Consider the following 19,273-nt stretch of genomic DNA (forward strand, 5'->3'; position numbering starts at 1 on the left):
TGACTGGTAGGGTAGGAGAGTTTAGTGTTGTTAACCCCATATGTTCCTTGCATGTATTTATTTTTTTGCTGCTGGAAGTTCGTAAAATAGGGGAAAAGCATAATATTTACCTTCCGTCTTTAATAAAACTACTGCAATGTACTAGCAACATCTTTAATTATATGATGTTGAAGGTAAAGACTTTAAATTATCATATGTATCCCTTTCAATAATTTTTGCAATAATACAATTCGGTCCGCATCAAACACAACTGAATTCCAACTATTGCTACTCTCACTTTATCGCAGTGTATAAGCTTTTTATATATTATTTTTGTTTTGTAATTTACCTCCTGAAGTTTGGTTATAAACAATCCATCTCTAAAACTTGTTGTAGATCAGAGGCACAGGTACCATAGATCATACTAATCCTCTGATTGCAATAACAGTCTATCTCACACTCCATACTTCAATATAAAAGACTTCAAAGTGTGATAAACCGGGAAGAAAGAAAGCTTATGCGGTATCTCTAAATAATAATACAGTGTTTGGCTAAAAAAAATAATATTGTTATTCATTTTATTGATCTTGTATAAGATGCGTTTCTGAAGATTTAATATGTTTTAATTCTATTTTTGTAAATTTGTATTAATATGCAAAACGCATGGGAGAGGCGCAGAAAGTGTGATTACGGCTCAGTTAAAATATCACACATGACGTGTATTAGCAAGTATTGTGTTAAAAATGATTTCAAAGAAATCATTTTGTATATGTAGGGTATTGACTGTGCTCAGCAACAACACAATTCAGCATAACATTAGCTTTGTTTCCTGGAGTAATGATATGGAATACGTACCTAGCCGTCTAATTAAAAGTTACAGTCATTCATCTATCTAATTGCTACAATGCCCTCCAGGAAAATTCTATCCCAGCCGTACCATTCTTCTTTTGCCTGAGCAAGTAAGTTTGAAAGCAAGTGGATACTGGCCAAGATCTGAAGTGAATAATGTACCGACAATGATATCTCACCAGAAACACCATTATTGGCTGAAAAAAAAATGAATAGGTCAGATAAAGAAGTGCCATTTTCTACATGTAGTGAATACTAATGACCTGGTACAGCAAGCATTGTTTTAGTAACTTTATTATTATTTATGCACTTTTTTTCATAATGTTTAAAATATGACATGCACTCTAGATTATACAGATGGAAACTCTGATGTCAAACAAATTAACATGACATTTTGCCTTATATCTAGTCCAGAATTTGTATAAACTATTGTAACTTTAATGTAGAATGAGAAAAGGAAGTTTAGATATAAATATGCAGTTCAGTGATGTGTAGCTTTTTTATGAGAACGAATGGATACATTTAGGCTCACACATTTTGTACGACAATAGAAATCTGTTTCTTCCCTGAACCTCACAAGCTGGGAAACTCATAATAAGTGTAAAGACATGTCATTTACTTGTTGAATATGGCTACTACAATAACATATCTAGATGGATCCTAGTGTAGAGACGTCTACTAAAACAAAGTAAGCAAGAAGCAACATGAAGTATACTACCTGGACATGCTCAGCACTCCCATTGGATATAATGGGAGTAGCAGTTGCCAATATTTTCTAACTAGAATGCATGAACTCATTTGCATGCAGTAACATTTTATATGATCTCCAATATGCCTTCCATCCGTGTAGGGTCCCAGTGGTCCTTTAATAGGTTTCTTAATCCAATAAAACTGTCCTGTAGCCTTGAAGAGTTGTGCAAAAGAAAACATCACATCAAAGGAATATCATGTCATATTTCTGAATGTAATACTTCCAAAACCTGTTTTCTAGTAGTTGAGGCACACTGGCTCCTCTGAATTGGCCATATAATCTGCCAGTGAGTGCTTCCCTTCCTATAGGTGAGGAAATCATCTGTCAACATCTAAAGATGGTTTTAATTGGATTAATAATGTTACTCAATCTACTTATTAATCATGGACCTTAATTATTATCTCAAAAAAAAATATTTCACCAAATATCTGGTTATCTGCTCAATCATTTTTCTTAATGTGATTGTGTATTGTTCCACTTTCTTCTTTCCAATGGATTTCATTTATACTGTATCACTTCAAGCGAGCTGTGTAGGAGTGCATCGATAGAATTTGTATCTATCATCCTAGACCACACAGCAGAGAACAAATAGATACACTTAAGATCAGTGCTTCTAGCCACACAGTATTGGATTAAAAATGCACTCACTGAAAGCTTTTCTCTATAGATTGGGCAATCTTGGATGTGAATCAGATGACTGAGAATAATACCGTACTAGCACATAAACATTTCATTGGTTTGATTCTATCAACTAATTCATCAACTTTCACTATGATTTATGAAATCTAAACCATTAAATTTGAACCAACAATTAAAATATATGCATAATGAATGTCATCAAATTATACACTTACTTTAAATGCTTTTGGTACTATGATGATCATAAATGTGTTTTAGACATAAACATGAGATCATTTTTATTTTGCACCAATTTCTTGTTTACCTAGTATAAATTAATCAAAACTACAATTACATTTTTAACATACGTGATGTTAACGCCTTGAGTACATTTGTTATATCAGAGACCAGAGTTAATGCACCAGTAGGACTATAGCCTTGATATGCTTTAAGACAGCATGAGCTGAAGTCGACATTGGCCCCATGAAAATGGGTCAATGGCAAACCATTGGCATGAATTAAAAAGGACCCAGCATGAAAAAGCCTACTATATACTACTATACTGTATATGCCCATACCAAGCCCACAGGACACCACAACCTGTCAGATTGATAACAATCCCTGCCCCCCAGTCACCTTGATCTGTTTTGGACTGCCTAATGAAAAACTCCAACTGGCAACTAGAACTGACACATCCTCCAACCTTAATGGAGACATGCCACTAGGCCTAGGAGCAACCAGCCACCCCAACTCTCAAAGCACCAAAAAACACCACAGAAAACGCTACCTGGAACAACTGCAACTCAAAAGAACTGAAGCACAGCTGCTGTAGACAATTCAACAACCTAAACACTAACTGGGACCTTTATGAGGCACATATGGCTATTATAGATCTCTAGGAAGGGTCACTAAACCAGCAAATCACACCAGATCAGCGCTGTAATGCTGATGTAAAGAGAAGTACACTTCACCCTAACTGTCGTTAATAAAAGCTGAACAAGCAAATGCCAAGTGCCCTAATAGCATGTAGACTGCATAAAGTGGACCTTTAACCTGTAACCTACTAGTATTAACTATTGACTATTAACCCCTTAAGGACAACGGGTTGTCCTTAAACCCATTACTATAACTGTTTTTGTGTGTGATTTACGTGATTTTCTCTAATTCAATCATAACGTAGTGAATTTTATTTGCAATTTATGTTTTATTCAGAAGTTTTTTTGCATAGATAAATGGCTTTAAAATACACTATTAAAATGTGCTGCATTTTGCTGTGAATATAATGTGTGGGTTGTGAGGGGCCATTAAAATGATTACTTTAATATTCACTTAGCATCATTATATATTTCAGTATGTAGAACGTTAGGGTGATTCACAATGCCGTAGTATTAATAATACTATTAACATAATAGTATATGTACAATATTGGTAGTGGCATCGTACATCTTAATACACTTTAGAAAATTATTTGAGATATATGAGATAGTATTGCATTTTCACCATTACTATTTTGTAGATAATGTATATATTTGACACAAAGTTAACAGCTTGTGAAGTCTACCTTTGTTGACTTTGGCTGGAATAGGTTTGGGAGGATTGTTTTTCTTTGCAATAAAATGGGGGTTCGAAGGTCTTGTAAAAGCTTGTCTTAATGGATTATGTAATATTTTCAAGTAATAATGCAACTATAGCACGGTCACATATTGTTACCTAATATTGCTGGGGTTCTTGGGCAGGATTGAATGACTTTTGAAGGAAAGAACTCAACAATTTGTTACTCACCATAAAATGATTCAACTCCCTGTGGGCAACCATTTTAGATCAAAGTGACCGATTATGATAAACTAGCTATATAACTATGTCGGGATCCCCTTAATACAAGAATCACACAAGACAAATACAACCTTTATTTACATATACTGTATTTTAAACCCTACACAGTATTATATATGTGTGTGGTTATATATATATATATATATATATATATATATATATATATATATATATATATATATTAAATTAGCCTCTGACAAAATATCCATTATGTGCTCCACAAATGAATGAGCATTCAAATTACATTTCTGAAAATGTCGGGCACATTGAATTTAAGAATCCTATTGCTTTTGCAAACATGAAGAAGTTAATATAGCTAAAGACTTTTCTTTGTAATCTGTTTCTTAAATGTAGAAACTAACAATTTGAATACCGATCTTACCCTTTTATCCCTGCATGCGTTCCTATTTAAGGTTTACTACTTGTTAATCCATTTATTTTCTGTATAGTTACTAAAAATATGTAATATAGCTATGAGCATGATTCACTAATTTTACACCCACGTCAACCCTCAAGGGAACCAGCACAGTCTCGTAAAAATACTTGCATATTCACTTTTGCAAACTCATACATTAATGCATTATAGATTAACCAAACTTATTTACTAAAACTACCTGTAGCCTGCATTTTTTTTACATTTTTTTATTGGTATAATTGTTTTGGCGATAATTGGTTTATTCCCTTATCTATAGGTCTGTGGCTTACGGTAACAAACTATGTAATCAATTTCCTCTGCTGAGGTCCATTCTCTTTACCCACCTTTATCAAGTTTTCCTAAACCAACCAACTAAATTCAGCAGCTTAACAGTAGGAGAGAGATAACTTAAAGGGACATCCACCATACATAGCAGTGTTAAATTACCTTTCCCCCCTTGCAAATATGTACAGCCAGAGACATCTCAGGCTTGCCAGTGCGTGCATGCTATACTCAAGTACTAAGAGTTCCAAGAGGTATAACTAGTCTCCCGCATGCAAGCACTGAAATTGCTCCCATTGAAATAAATTTGAGAAACCTTACAATCCGACAGCGGAAGGAGCAGTGCTTTTACTAAGATAAGTGGCTTTTATGTCTTTACCCCCTATAGTTCAACAGTATACAACATTGATGCACCAATGGCGATCTGTGTTCTTCATTTTTTAAGGTTTAAGTGTTTGTTTAAGAGTTCGATATTCTTAGGTGCATTCTTTGAATCATTTTGTAGAAAGACAATTTCATGCTGAAAAGCTGCTGCCCCTATAAACAATACATTCTATGTGTCCAATTTCATGGTAAGATGCTCCATAGCACCCAAGGCCGAGTTTGGCCTGTGTGTTGATATGCAGATATAGGTGGGTTGGCTGGGACCCTTAATTTAAATACGAGGTTTTAAATGGTTTATCTGCCAGCCCTATTACAAATGTGCAAAAAAATGAAAAAAGCCCATTTTTGAGGTTTATGAAAACCTGTTTAGTTTGTTTTGGAAGTCTCTAGCACCCGGCTAACATGTAGACAAGTGACTTAGGGAGCCCTGAGCTTCACTCTGTTACATACAGACACTTTTATTTTCTTTTTTTTTTTATGTCAGCTTTCCATCAAAGTGAGTTTAGATATCATTCACCCATGTTTGTAAATTGATGTCATAGATACAAGAAGTTTAAGTATTTTTCAGCATTGTTTCTGAAGCATTGATGTTAATAAATAATCTAATTTAACCTACAGCCGTATTTTAACATTTTAGGAGAGCAGCTACTACTGAACATGATTGAAATATATTTGGCTGCATATTTAATCTAATAGGAGTAAATGTGTTTGAATGGTGTCAGAAGTGGTTATACTGCATGGCAGTCATACCAAAAAGCAGCAGCGAGGCTGAGAAAATAACATCGTTTCAACTAGATGACAATTCAGATGTCTTCAGTTGTTAAATGGAATAGCAATGCATGAAAATGAATAAACAGCAGCATAAAGATGTTTGTTACTAGACAGGGATACAGTGTTTGGTCGAATAGAAAAAGTGAGTGTTTCAGGGTAGTACGGTGTATCAACTCGGGCCAACTCGTTTTGGCACATACATAAAATAACACTCAACTTGCATACACTCAACTGCAGCTAAATAATTGATTTTGCTCCAAGCGATGAACTTAACAAAAAAAAAGTTTAAAAAGGTAAAAAAAAAGTAATAGGGGTTTATATTATAAGCAGGCACAGCGCCTGCCTGGGCATCCCTTCTTGCCCTGAATCCTGATGTGCCTGATAACCTGGGTAGGGTAGGCAACAGATACAATGTCGTAAACACCACACGGCATCGGGCCATGTATACTATACACCATGGAGCACAATGCTTTGAACAACATATAACGGTACACTGACAGAGATTGCATACATTTATTTACACGTTATTAATTTGTGTTAGATAAACCTCCTTGACACTATGTAATATTGACATAATATTTAATTTCTTATATTTTGTTGCATCTCACTTTTTTCCAACTTTTGTCCATGTGAGTTTACTGCTGTAAACTATTTTTTTGTCAACTCGCATGCACTTGCTGTTTGATGAATAGACCTACCCGTCTCACTTTTTTACATTCACTGTATGTATGTGACATTTTCCTCTGTTATATAATACTGTTTGATGTTATACCCTCCCGCTCTTGTGACTTGTCTCCTGTGATATATATATATATATATATATATATGTATATGTTATGCTCAGAGTGTCAAAGCAGAACCCTTGAGTGGAGATCCATGTATACCAAGAGAAAAGACAGCCTAAGACCCAAAGTGAAGTTTTTCCCCATCCAACTGGTACCCTTTAAGGTTGAGCCTTTGGGTGTGAGCGGTCGTGAGATTTAGTGATGATCCACCTGGAACATCATGTGCCTCCCTAGATCTGGTAGTTGGATAATGGTAGATTAGTCAGTCTCACAAAAAGGTGAGGATACCAGAAATCAAATAAAAGAATGCCAAAGACAAGGTCAGGATGCCAGAAATTAGGAACCGTGGGAAATAAGCACGGGGCTGATTGGCTGTGGATGCGTTGTGGCCCTGATGATTGCTGTCCGGCAGGCCCTTTTCAGACTTTGGTGCCTGCTGGCGCTTTTGCAAGTAGCCCAATTGTGGTGGAAAGAGCATGGGGTGAGATGAAGTAGGTATATACTGGACCCCAACATGCAATACTTTTAAGGAAAAAAAACAGTGCCTAAAATAAAAATGGAATACATTTATTATGTTTATTCTAAACTTTTGAATATAATATTTATATCAGCTCTCAATATTTTGTAGATGTGATGATATCATATAAGCAGGTAAAGCAGCTACTTAGGTCCACCCAGGTCTCTTTAATTTACAAACATCTCCTAGGCATGAAAGTAATTAATGAATGCCCAAAATTGAAACTATGCCAATATAAAAATAATTTTGAGACCTACCAAAAAGATTAGCAAACAAAAAAGGCACACAATGAAACTATTCAAAATTCACACTTTTTTACATGTTATAATGGACAAGAACAGTTTAGCAATTGCACCTCCGATGTACATGGGGTACTTTAATAAATAACGATCATATTTTACACACTAAGCTGCTGCGGTGAAAGTTTAAGGAAAATAAAATATTCATGCTGGGCTATGGAGCTGAAGTTGGAATATTAGACAAGGGTTATTTTTCGGTCACTTCAGAAAACAGAACCATGTAAACAAGGCTGTTCAGCAGTGTGCTGTTTGAGGACATTTCACCTGAATCAGCTAGTTTAAGAAGAAATGTCATCTGAAAGAACTTTGCTCAGCGGCTGTGGAAAATGGTCAAGATGCGTTAATATGTTTTCAAATGATTTATCATTTTTAAGTTATTATAATATCATTACCTGTCTTTTCTGAATATACAATAATATTTATCAACACTCATCTGATTGTTGTGCATTGTCTAAAATATGTATAACTTGTCTAAAAGAATTGTAAGAATAGGGTTAGAGAAATGGGTCATGTGCTTTTTCTGGTTTTATTACAAAAGCCCTAATAACCATGGTGCACTATTTAACAAATTATTCACTTAAGATGTCTAAATAATATCTTACTCAAAAAACATAGATGTTTCATGTGTGACACTTCCATTTTTAGCTAGATAACACATAGCATGTGCACAATAAAAATCTGCTGAAACTTAATCCACATTGTCACCTTAGGTTCTTGAAGTTTAGGCCTCACCACTTGTTCTTTAGTGATGGAAAACAAGTACCACTCAGCTGAATAAAAAGTCACTTCCAGACTCAGATTGGCCATCTGCCACACTGGGAAAATGTCAAATGGGCCACTGGCTAACAGAACCACACACAGCCCGGCCACAATCCATGTAAACATAAAAAATGTAGTGTGCGTTCGTGCATATCCAGCTGTTGATGCATTTATGTAATCCGGCGGCCACTCACCTTAAAGTGACAGGGCCTAGTCATCATTGCCACTCCTGTCCTGTTAGAAGAGTTAACCCTACTCGACCTAGGGTTGCATGACCTCACATGATAAAGCAATAAACAAGTTTCTTGGGAATGGCATCTGAGCTCATTGGCAACTTGCATGCCCTCATCTGCAACTAAAAAAATCCCAAACATTTTAAAATAATAAATATTCATTTTTTTAAAAATGGGGTTCCCCAGACCCACTGATAACCAAAGAGGGCCATGATTGCACCCGCACTCCTAACTTGCTTCTTTTTATTTTTTCATTAATCCTGCAAAGTCAGTCAAGTGTTAATTGTGAGTGTGAATGTGAGTTGGCAGTAGTGAACACATAAATCAAACATTTTTCCAGCTTAAATTTTAGTGAATACAACTCCATCTTTGACAAAGATTTGAGTAGCATAACTGATTGGGTCACTATTAGATGCATTACATGCAATGTTTAACATGTGTTTAGAATCTTTTCTCTGACTTTTCAAACAAAGTTTTGGTATGCCTACTTTGGACATAACATCAGCACAAAGCTGAATACCAAAAGGCTAATTCGCAGACATGTTATGCATTTGGCTTACTAATCACCCTTTGTTGGGTATAATCCAGCTATTGGAATACTATTTATTTTTATCACCTGATCTTTGTAAGAATTCTGTGGAACATAAAGCCAAATTAATTCAAGTAGAAAATCTCATGTGATTGACATGCCATCGAAAAAGCCTGCCTGCTGCAGACAGATCTGAAACAGCCCAGACGCATCCTTCTCTGCTATGTGTAATCTTTCCCTTAACAGTAATGAAGGTGAGATTGGCTATCCATCTCATCTCAGAATTGCTCTGTTTTTCCCAGAATGCACTTGTTTATTTTTCAACTGTTTTTCATGTTCCAGTTCTCATCAGTACGAAAGTAAAATACATGAAATGTTGTCTTATTGATTTAAAGAACTGTTTTATAAGAGAAGAACGAATTATTTCCCTCCAGGTGTCTTAAAATGATAGCATTTTATTCTTCTCCAAGATATCATTTCCCAGAAAATTAAAGTGTGACAAATTATTTTTTAGACAAAGTATGTAGAGTTTTAAGTTTTAATCAGTCTTCTTTATGCATGCATTCATTTTGTCAAGTGAAACACTCTTTTGTCCCGGTAAAAAAAAGAAGAATGCCTATCCATAGTACGGTACTTTATGTTATACATCACCCAAACACAAAAGAGAGAGAGCGAGGAGGAAAGAGAGCAAAAGGGAGGACAAGAAAAAAGAAAGGTAACAAAAAGATGGGTAGTAAAAGGGAATGATAGTGGGAGAAAGAGAACAAGGGAGAAACCTGACATATATGAAATTGTATTTAACTAAAAACTAAAATATTTGTCTGACCTGCTCAAGGACCTATGAAAAAGAATGAAGAAAATTCCAGAAAGCCTAGGACTGTGTGATGATAGACATAAGAAAAATGTTCAATGTATGGAGCAGCATGTTATCCCCTCTAATATATATAGAATTCAGTTGCCATAGAAATGCTCCAGAAAGCACAACACTATTTTATTTGTCTGATTTTCTTTTCACACCTCTGCAAGCTAACCATATGGTCATCTATGATTGCCTTGCTGAGCTCAAGTATGAATGTTTTTGTATTACTTTAACTTTCTGCTATACTATGTGTGATTGTGTCAGCAGCTATAATCAGGTAAGGGATTCAATGCGTTTCTTTCCTATAGGGGGTTATTGTGTGAGCTGTCATATCACCACTGTTATGGGTATGATAGTATGCATTAGAACATTTGCTTTGATGTTCAAAATGCCTCTTGAATTGGTAGGAAAATGTCTTACAACACAAGTTTCAAATGTTCGTCGTCTTTGTTGCAGATTTTTATGATTTCTATTTGTCACAGTAGCACTATGTTCTATTGTTGATTCATTTTCATCACCCTTTCTTTTGTTGCATAACTGTTAATGTGGTCACTTCATTTTTTTAATCTTTATTATAAGGCCTTCTCAGTCAAGGTTTTCTGCCTCTCAGGGGGGGCCCAAGCAGGGCCGGACTGGCCCACCGGGATACTGGGAAATTTCCCGGTGGGCCGGCAGATTCGTGGGCCCAGCGGCCGGCAAACTAATGTGGAAAACAGCCGCTGAGCGGCTGAGAACGGGATTGGAAGCGGCCTCCGGCGGCAGGGGCAGGCTGGGCAAGGGAACAATTGCCGGCGCTACTTGAATTCTTTTTTTTTTTTTTTATTTAATAAAAAATAGCCCGAGAACTCAAGGGACAGCAAAATCTTTAAAGACTTAAGAGTCCGAAAGACTACCTTTTCATAAAATTCTACATAGCATCAATCATGTAGTTGTTGTTTTTTTTACCCCCTTCTGTGTAGGCTTCGATTTTACAAGCTGATTACTTGAGCCATTTTAGCCAAGAATTTCATGACTAACATTTATTTGGTGCCACATGAAGACGTAAACAAGCAAACCTATTTGCTGTATTCTTTTCTCACCTTTGCAGCTTGTTTTGCTAATAGTCAATAACGATCTCTCCATGTTCTTGATGGCTAAAATACAGCAAATGGTCTTCTCTTCGCACCTAATGTGCGTCCAGTATCTACCTGGCTGAGTTATCAAAAGACGAAGCATGTGTCTTTCGTTGAGATGTTTTCTCTTATCCTCTAAAAGATCTCTATTACACCAATGAGTGGAAAGCTATTTCTTTCTAATGATTTCTTTGCTGCCTCTTAGAGTAAAGGGTCATATAGTTCTTGTCTTATTCTTTTTGTGGCAATTTTAGTAGTGTTGATGTCTGATGCTGCCGCAGTTATAATGACAAGTTAAAGTATTGTAATAAACTCTTGTTAGGTCAGGAGGCTAAAAGCAGAAAGAATGAGCTATACAAAAAAGTCTTTGGGTGTTAATGTGCTTTCAAAATATATTGCTCATTCTCTTGTTTTTCAAATTCATTGAATAGCTTTTATTTAATGAACTTAAGTATTTTAATGTATTCAGTCCATAACTCTGAACATTCATTTATATGATTCAGTGTCAATGCGTTATTGACAATTGCACAATGTGATATATAATGATTAGATGGGGAAAACATACACTATGTGAAAATTCCCTGATTAAACATTATTTACATTTTTTAAGACGTGTGCAATTCTTGCTAGTATTGCTTTTACTTATTTTTTTCTGGTAATGGGATAGTTTTTATGAAGGAACATTCATGCGGTGCACATACATGATTATGTAGTAGAGTGACCACATTTTTTTTCTGCCATTCAGGGACACACTATGAAGCAGATGAGATCACACACACACAGGTATATAGATATATATATATATATATATATATATATACCTTGGAAACCATGTTCATTTAATAATATTTAAGCACTCAATCATTACAGACATGAGTAGATATAGCATGTTAACCCCTCTAATACCAGGCATGAGCAGATTCAGAGGATTAACTCCGTTATTACCAGACATTACACACACAGTCACAGTAACAGACAAACACAGTCTGATCAGACAAACACAGTCACACAAACACTGTGACAAACTGACAAAAACAGTCACATACACAAACACAGTCACACAAACACTGTGACAAACTGACAAACACAGTCACACACAGAGTCAAACACACATACCTGGTGCTGGCTGCAGCTTACTCTGAATTGGTGTGAAGGAGGGGCTCAGCCTATCAGGAGAGGCTTCTGAACTCTCAGGTATCAGAAGAGTTGAGGAGTTTCTCCTGATTGGCTGAGACCTCCTTCAAGGCATTGTCCCAGACTGAGGCTGCCTGGGACTTAAAGTTCCATTGCGGGACACCCTATTATATTGCTATATATGATTACTTTTAATATTGCACTTCACTTACTATTGTAAAGATATAATACTTGATCTATGCTCCACCAACAAAAGGATAAACCACCTTAGAACTGCACTGAATCTGACCACCATTCAGATACAAAGACATAGTCTGGCCTAGCCCAACTCGGACCCTGCAATGGCTGCCCCTCTGCCTCATAACCAGGGGCATGTCTCTGCTCCATGAACATATGCTTTCCCATGTGTCCTTAAGATATATATATATATACAGTATTTGCCAGTATATGCCAAGATATGATATCATTCAGGCCTAGGACAGCACCAAGCCAAACAATTATGAAACATATAATTGTCAAAAATATTATAGACGCAGACAGAATGTAATGCAAAACCTAACATTCTGGTTAAGAAACTAGCCCACATTAAAGAATACCAATTAAAATCCCCTAATCGCCACGGGAACTTATTTTAGAAATACAAATGATTTTTTAAATTAAAAGGCAATTTTAAAAAAAGACCATGAGCTTTAATCAGATCAAATAACTTCAAAGGAATATTATAATAATATTTACATGATCTTTTATTTTCCATTTAAATAAATGTTGAACGCAATAACCTTACTTTTCTAAGGTCTTTAGCTTTTGGAGATCTCATAGTATATATTGAACATAGGTTTAATTTTATTATTTCGAGAGCAACTCAACATTTGAGCCGTAAAACTTGTTATTTAAGTATTGATCTTTAAGCCATTCTGTATAAAGAAATAACAAGCTAAAAGGCATGCTGGTTTATCTTGTATCTTGGTCGAAATTGCAATTTAATTCATTGGAATGCTTGTTAGAAGAAATATTTCTGCCACAATAATTACTGGCGTTTCTGCTTTCTGATATCACTACAACAAGCAAATAACTTATTGCAGAACAAAAATGAGCAAACTATCTATTGCTCACATTTCATGGTAACTAAACTGGCATTCGCCCGCCAGTTGCTTTTAATAGTGTGGCATGCAAGCCAATGTTGCATAGAAAAATAATGCAATCAATTTCTACAAAGAATGCTTGCATTTCCAAGTTGAAATTACAAAATACAAAAATAATCAACTTTGTTTATTTTTATGGGTTTGCAAAAACTCCCTAGATGCCTTTCCAAGTGTGATCCATTCCCAAAAAGGAAGAAAATGAGTTTGGATAATGTGCAATGAATTTTCCGGAGAGAAGAGGTTATGATGAAATGTATCAGGAGAGACATAAACGGCTTTGTCATTCTGCCAAAAGCATTGGGTTATGGGGCAATTGAAAAAAAAGGAAGTCGGAATTTTGATACAATGATGTGTCATATTGTTATGATCAAGTGCACGTTTCCCGCTTAATACTTTGAAGATTGTTCAAGCTTATAGTGCGTGCTCTACAAATTCACAGTATAACATTTTTATGTCTGTAAATGAAGGCAGAAAATACTTAGCCAGCAACAAAATATACCATCCAGGGAATGCATGAAACAGCTCCATAACTTACTCGTGTTCCACTGCCAGTGTTCAATCAAAGCTATATTAAAAATTGCTTCTACTTCCATAACTGTCTGTTACTGCTAGAAAAGGACTTCCATTTGTGATCACTCCCCTGTGTCATGGGGGGGGGTGATAAATGGATCAGACTAAAAATAACATATATCTCTCTACTATAAATATGATTGTATAGAATAGGTCAATGAACTCAGGCAAGCCTCTTTCTATAGGCTCTCCAAACCCCTGCAGGTTCCTTTCCCTAATGCTCTACCTTAAAAATTACAAGTTCATAGTACGGTATTTTCACCAACCCTTTTTTTGCTTTATATAATGTTACAACTTATATTTTCATAACATATAGTACATTCACATTTTAAATTGGGTCAAGGCAATCCCTACTTTAAACATACACTTTGCCGTTTTAAATTAGACATTGGTGGGATCAGCCTCATTCATATTTTAGGCCAAACAATCAGACCCTGAGCTGAAGTTGATAATTGAAAACCTTTTGCTAGCCCACCATTAAATCTAAAACCAACATACAAGGTCCTGACCTTATTTACTGAACACCCCATAAAATATGATTAAAACAAACTATTGGGAGATGTCTTGCCATATCAGCTAGTCTCAGTGTGTACAATGAGTGCCTTGCAAAAACTATCTACAGAGCACCTCATGCTATTACAGTATCAGACCCAAGGTGACAACATGCTGCTGAGATAGGACTGGAAAACATCCAGCTGTCACTGATTATTTAAAGCTTTAACTTCCAACGCTGAAAGATAAACCCTGCACATGTAGACTACTGTGCCATTTAATCGTCTTTAATGGTCTTCAAACTGTCTTCGATGGACAGTCATATTATACAAAAGAAAAGAAGGTAAGAAAAAGGGGAACGTATCATCTCTATTGTAAGGCACGTCCTCTGATAACTGTGCCTCTCTGTACAAGCGTTATGTGTTTTTCTTTTTGTATTGTCATTATTTCCTCTAAAATAGATTGCTGAAAATATTGGAACGACATCAAGTACATATAAGTTGAAAACAAATATTTAAGGTGATCTCCAAATTAAAATCTGAACAAGAAGAAAAACATAAATCTAAATCCGTAGATGTTGATTCATGAATCTGAATCTGTAGATTCATCTTAACAGAAGAAATATCTTGAAATGGCTGATATTGATGGACTTCACTTTTTTACTTTTACCTTTTAAACTTACCGTATTTGCTCGATTATAAGACGACCCCGATTATAAGACGACCCCCCAAAATCAAAATATTAATTTAGGAAAAAAACAAAAAGCCTGAATATAAGACGACCCTATAGGAAAAAAAGTTTTACCAGTAAATATTAATTCATGTAAATATATTTTTTAAATTTCCTTTTATTTGCCAACCTGCCCCCCCCCAGTTATGCCACTCTGCCCCCAGAAATGCTTTATACCCCCCCTATTTGCCACTCTGCCCCATGATATGCCTTATACCCCTATATGCCACTCTGGCATATAGGGGGTTAAAAGGCATATCATGGGGCTGAGGTATATATATATATATATATAGGTATATATGCATATCATGGGGCTGAGTGGCATATAGGGGGTTAAAATGCATTTCTGGAGGTCCAGAAATGCATTTTAACCCCCTATATGCCACTCAGCCCCATGATATGCCTTTTAACCCAGCATGTACTGGCTGCCTTGGCTTGATAGGAGTGTGATTGCTGCTAACAGCAATCACACTCCTATCAAGCCAAGGCAGCCAGTACATGCTGGAACCTGGGGATGATAGTAGTGGGATTACAGCCTCCCTATGCCATGCTACAACCCCCACCCCCTTACACATCCATGCTATCACACACAAACACACATTCACAAACATTTAAATACTCATTCATTCCATTAATCACACATACTTCACACATTAATCACACATACTTACCCAAAAACCCTCCCCCACCCCCTTACCTGAACTGCAGATCTCTCACTCGAAGACTTCTGCAGGGGACCGGCTGTACCAGCAACTTCTCTGGCCCCGCCCCCAGAGGAGGGAGGGGGAGATAGAGTTCTGTGAGGAAGCTACAAGCTTCCTGTCCTCCTGCTTCTAACGGAAGAGACGCTGCTCGCGACCGGTAAGCAGCATGGCCCCAGCCATTTTTTTGGGGTCTGATTAGAAGACGACCCCGATTATAAGACGAGGGGTATTTTTCAGAGCATTTGCTCTGGAAAAAACCTCGTCTTATAATCGAGCAAATACGGTATATAATTACATAATAATGGAACTTTCAACGTATGATTTCACTATGAAGGTCTATTATGAAGGACCAACACCATTCAACTTGTCCTGCAAGTAGAGCTAAATTCATAATTGATAGTGTGACGGGAATGGCCTGTACCCCAACTGGGTACACCCACCAGACAATCCTTCCTTCTCCCCACAGAGAACACAAAACTTCAAGCGCCAGGCAGGACTAGCAACAGAGACAGCAAGAATCATAGCTCTTCAGTGCCTAAGCAGCACTGTAGTATAGCAACACGGTGCTTTATCAACCTGACAAGGGCCAACAACAAGACAAGACATTGAGGGGAAAACAGGAACTCCTTTTATCGAGGAAGCAATCACCATGAGCCTCCAAGAGCTTTTCCATAAGGTGGTGGTGAGCTACAACCAGCATGCATCACACCATATGTAAAACAATATGCAGATTATATGCAAATTAGTTATAACAGCACTCAAATCAGAACCAATAATAATAATAAAAGGGTGAAACTGGGGAGCTCTGGCTCTGCCACCCTGTACCCCTAATCAGATACATAAATCCAAGCAAAGGAACCAGATATTGCACTGTAATTAGTGTCCACTGTCACCTGCTGGATGTATGTAATGCAATCCAGGGGTCCACCGTCTATCATGGGAAATACAGCCTCCAGCTGCCGCCCAAGTCACGGACGCTTCCGTGACAGATAGTTAATAGGTTCCAATTGTCCATATTGCACATTGGGCAAATGCTGGTCATTGGCACGGATGGCACCCCATGGATAAGCCTTAAAGTGCAAGAGCCACCTTATGATTGATGGTGTTGTCCTGATAGTGCTACCCTTCTCACAAGAGGAGGTCACAATTGTTGGCCCTTCATAATGGGTAATAAGTATAGAAAAATGACAGATATACATCTGGCTACATAGTATTTATAGTATATAGTGTTGAACATGTACACAATTTACCACATACAGTACAATGTTTAGATAAAACATAAAAGGGTGCCTACATTACTATGTGTATCATATTAATTATGTATTCCAAATATATTCGTATAGGTGCAGTAATGTATTTGAGACACTGATGTTGCGTTATCTGAAGCCAAATTGGAAGCTGTTAGAATGTTCTCATTATTTATAATCTGACAGCCTGTAATTTTATACTTTATCTTACATTTTAACATTTTATTAACATCAATCATCATTTCATTTTATGTGACTTCTATATTCATTGCGAGGAGTACACAATGATATTGCATGTTGAAATGCATATATTGTGCAATTGGCAGGTTTTTTACTTTGCAATCCTAACTGATGATAAGGTTAGGGAGTTATGGACATTATCTGTTTTTAAGAAGAACAATCAGATATTATGCGGTCTTGTCTCAGTAAATGCAATATATGAATAATGTAGTGAAAAAGCACCATAGTTTCCATGTAGCAGAAATAATGCTTTGAGGTTCTGAGTATCTAGCTAGTGAAATGATGTTGTCTATCATTATGATTGGGGTGTTTATCGCAATTAGCTTTTTATGATAGGTTGATTTAATGTATGTTTAGCACACATAATGTTTAAACATATAGGAAGTATACTATTGTATAGTGCATTACACAGTACATAGTGCATTGACAAGCTTTTCTAGCTGTTGATTCTAGTATGAGGGTTTCCTCTGCCTGGAACCTAGGACACCTAATTGCTAAATGTATTAAATTTGAAATTTCTTCTTTCATTCAGAATTTTGGTCTATATTGATGCTTCTGAAGACGGTGTCCTAAAACAATTATTAAAACAAAAATGTAATAATTAATCGTTAATATTCAAACAAAAACCTCCATATGTCTAACATTGTCTATATATATAAATCAATAATTTGCCTTGTAGTGTGTAAACTACATCGCAATAAAATAGGTGGCTGTATGTTTGTACCACAGAGAAGACATTACATGTCTGTAAGGGTTTAAATGAATGATTGGAAATATTTTGCCATTGAGGCAAGCAATCCTTACTAGGAAAAAAAAAAATCTTGAAATCAAGAACAGCATCTGTCTCTCAGGAGTCATACATTATTTAGTTCGATTACACCAAAAATGCAACTCTAACACTTATTGAGAATGTCAGTGAAATTTATTTATGTGTCCAAAACCTTTTTTATCTAAATATATATATATATACCGTATTTGCTCGATTATAAGACGAGGTTTTTTCCAGAGCAAATGCTCTGAAAAATACCCCTCGTCTTATAATCGGGGTCGTCTTCTAATCAGACCCCAAAAAAATGCTGGCGCCATGCTGCTTACCGGTCGCGAGCAGCGTCTCTTCTGTTAGAAGCAGGGCAGGAAGCTTGCAGCGTCCTCACAGAACTCTATCTCCCCCCTCCCTCCTCTGAGGGCGGGGCCAGAGAAGTTGCTACAGTCGGTCCCCTGCAGAAGTCTGCGAGTGGGAGATCTGCAGTTCAGGTGAGGGGGTGGGGGAGGGTTTTTGAGTATGTGTGAAGTGTGTGTGATTAAGGGAATGAATGAGTATTTAAATGTTTGTGAATGAGTGTGAGTGTGTGTGTGATAGCATGGATGTGTAAGGGGGGTGGGGGTTGTAGCATGGCATATGGAGGCTGTAATCCCACTGCTATCATCCCCAGGTTCCAGCATGTACTGGCTGCCTTGGCTTGATAGGAGTGTGATTGCTGTTAGCAGTTTGATATATATATATATATCAAACTGCTAACAGCAATCACACTCCTATCAAGCCAAGGCAGCCAGTACATGCTGGGTTAAAAGGCATATCATGGGGCTGAGTGGCATATAGGGGGTTAAAATGCATTTCTGGAGCTCCAGAAATGGATTTTAACCCCCTATATGCCACTCAGCCCCATGATATGCCTATATACCTCCAGAAATGCTTTATACCCCCCTATATGCCACTCAGCCCCATGATATGCCTTTTAACCCCCTATATGCCAGAGTGGCATACAGGGGTATAAGGCATATCATGGGGCAGAGTGGCAAATAGGGGGGTATAAAGCATTTCTGGGGGCAGAGTGGCATAACTGGGGGGGGGCAGGTTGGCAAATAAAAGGAAATTTAAAAAATATATTTTTCTCAATCATAGCTTTTATTAAACATGAAAATAATTTACATTAATTAATATTTACTGGTAAAACTTTTTCCCTATAGGGTAGTCTTATATTCAGGCTTTTTGTTTTTTTCCTAAATTAATATTTTGATTTTGGGGGGTCGTCTTATAAT

Source organism: Spea bombifrons, chromosome 3, assembly GCF_027358695.1.
Source record: "Spea bombifrons isolate aSpeBom1 chromosome 3, aSpeBom1.2.pri, whole genome shotgun sequence".
Classification (NCBI taxonomy): Eukaryota; Metazoa; Chordata; class Amphibia; order Anura; family Pelobatidae; genus Spea; species Spea bombifrons.